Here is a 2,751-nt window from a genome sequence, read left to right as displayed (position 1 = left end):
ATGAACGGCTTTAGCACCGAGACGAACTGCCGCGAAGGGCCCCCTGCCGCCCCCGCCGCCGCCCCGGGCTGCGGCCTGAGCTGCCTCCTCACCGAGGACTGCCCCGCCCGAGGGCAGCGCCTCCTTCAAGGAGAGTCCAGAAGAGCATCTCACAGAAGAAACTCAAGCTGGACATCGACAAGAGCGTAAGGCAGCTGTATATTAGCGATTTCCACAAAAATTTCATCCAGAGTGTACAAAATAAAAGGCAGAGGAAGACAAGGGACGATGGCGGAGATTCTCCTGAGCACGACACAGACATTCCTGAGGCTGATCTGTTCCAGCTGCAGGTGAACACTCTCCGACGTTATTAACGACACTATAAATTGCAGATCAGGCTTCACTAAGGCCCAGTTAGCAGAAACCGACAGCCAGCACTTCAGCAACATACCTGTGAATGAAAAGGAGACCCTCACTTTCTTCATCTACATGGTGAGGAGTAACAAGAGTAGGCCGGACCAGAAGTCAGAGGGTGGCAAGCAGCTTGAGTGATGATGAGGCAGACCTTCAAGGAATGAAGTGTAATGCTTAATACACAGCTGACATCTGCTCCATTGAAGTCCATAATGACTGCTAAATTTTATTGTAAATAAAAAAGTTTGAAAGATAAAAAAAGAAAAACAGTTAATATATCAGTAAACCAGTGCTGTAAGACAAGTCCTATTACTCCAATATATTGTAGAGAAAAACATCTTTCTACTTAGAAATGTTCCTGGGATTTTTACCTGAGATCCCAATACCAACTTGTTACTGACCACACTCCTCATCCATCCCCACATGGGACTTCCCATCACAAACAGTGGGCAGGTCAACAACCAAGGCCTTTCCTAGGACATCCTAGAATCTGCTTCCTCCCACCCAAAAGCTCATTTTCTACCACAACCCATTCTCTTCCTGCTTTTAAAACTCATTCACAGTTCTTTTCTATCTTAGATATAAGCTCCAAAATAACACAAATCTGTTTTGTTTACTGGAGTACGATGTCTGACACATAGGAGGAAATCACTAAATATTTGTGGGATGAATATACATCTCCTGCTTGTCAGCTCACTTCCCTCCATCTTCACAGGCAATGAATATTTCACCCAAACATCTAAAGAATCTGAAATGGGGGGATTCCCTAGCTGTCCAGTGGTTAGAACTCCATACTCTCACTCCAAGTACCCAGGTTTGATCCCTGGTTGGGAACTAAATCCCATAAGATGACCAGCCCTCCCTAAAAAGAGAATCTGAAATGGTTCCTCTACCAGAAAACCTCTGTGTCTAGAGAAGGTGGAGACAGCTTGCTTTGATTACACATAACATCAAATTAAAACTCCCATAGAATCCTTTCCTGATTTTTTTTGCCATGAACTGTGAGTGAAGGCACTATCAATCCCATCAGGGGATTGTCAAAGCCCCATTACTGTCTTTGTTTTATCCTCCTCTTCCAGCTGTCTTTGTTTCATTTCTGCTGGTCTCGTCTACTATCTAAACAAGCTAGTAATGTGCCCTCAGCTCCCTGGCAAACTGGCACAGTCCTAAGTGTAGGAATTTCTTTGATCATTCCGCTTGTCTGGCATGCAGCACTGATGAGAAGAACCAACTGAAGTTCCTTGGGTGGATAAGTTAACATATCCGGATATGTTAGTCCGGATGATACTGGACAATGAGATTCACAGTGACAGTGAATCTCATTTTATGTGTCCTCCCAACTAAGTTCTGTTCATCAAGTCTTTCTTCTCACACTCCCTGCCCTGCCCAGTCATCCCGGTTACTCAGGACTTCTCTCCAGGAAGCAAGGTCTTGAGCTGAACAGATTTTTAACCCCATCTGTGCCTCAGAGGAGGAGTTCCCTCCACTGTGACAATTTGATCCCCTTGAACTGTACAACTTCCTGCTCCTCCCCAGGCCCTGCCTAAGGGGACCACGTCATCTTCCATTCTCATGCCTCTCCTGGCCTCTACAGCCCTCTTCTCTGAGTTCAGATATTCTGTTACCTGCCCATAGCTGGAAGAACAACAGGTCACATACCCAGCCCCTGCCCAGCCCCAGTGATACTATAAAGACCTTCTTCGAAAGAGAAAGGAAGAGGTGACACTCTGTGAAGGGATCCTAAGGCACCAGGCATACAGTCTGCAGCCCCAGGTGCCCCCTACTGGTATTTTTCCTTAGGTTGAGGACCTATTCTTTGGAGACCCAAACTCCCAGCACTCCAGCCTCAGATCTCCACCTTGAGATTCTTCAGAAAGAAGAATCTCAGAATTTTTTCTTTCCATTCTAGGCCTAATCACATCTGGGATTCAGGAAACCTCCTTTCCAGGCGTGGCAGTCAGAGTATCTCAAGATGAAGGAAAAAGTGTTTTCCCTTGACTGCTGGCTGTTGTTTCATCTTCTACTACTTTTAGGAAATGGTGAGTGATATAATCTTGAAGTCTGAATAGGGTTTGGGGAAAATGTTGTCCAGTCCTGGCACACACACTCTGCCTGTTAGCTCTCATTCTCATTAAAGAAGTAAGGACAGATATTTTGCTTTATTCTCTTCCATCCAACCTAGCCTTTGCTGTCTATTCTGTTCCCAATAACAACTCTTCTGCCCAGAAGTCTGGCCTATTTCCTCTGTAATAAATCAACCCTAAGGACAGATGCATTGGAGTTGGAAGGTATCTTAATGTCTGACCACCCGCAGTAGGCAGGAACCCATTTCCAACATTCCTGACAGTGGTCACTTAG

General features: G+C 45.7%; 1 pseudogene; it reads left to right on the top strand.

The window, feature by feature from the left end:
- On the top strand, positions 1–531 carry LOC138425690 (histone deacetylase complex subunit SAP30L pseudogene; annotated as a pseudogene).
- Positions 532–2,751: the final 2,220 nt, after the last annotated feature.

Source organism: Ovis canadensis, chromosome 20 (assembly GCF_042477335.2).
Source record: "Ovis canadensis isolate MfBH-ARS-UI-01 breed Bighorn chromosome 20, ARS-UI_OviCan_v2, whole genome shotgun sequence".
NCBI classification, from domain to species: Eukaryota; Metazoa; Chordata; class Mammalia; order Artiodactyla; family Bovidae; genus Ovis; species Ovis canadensis.
Note: the sequence above shows the minus strand (reverse complement) of the source record. Positions and strands in the feature narration are given on the sequence as shown.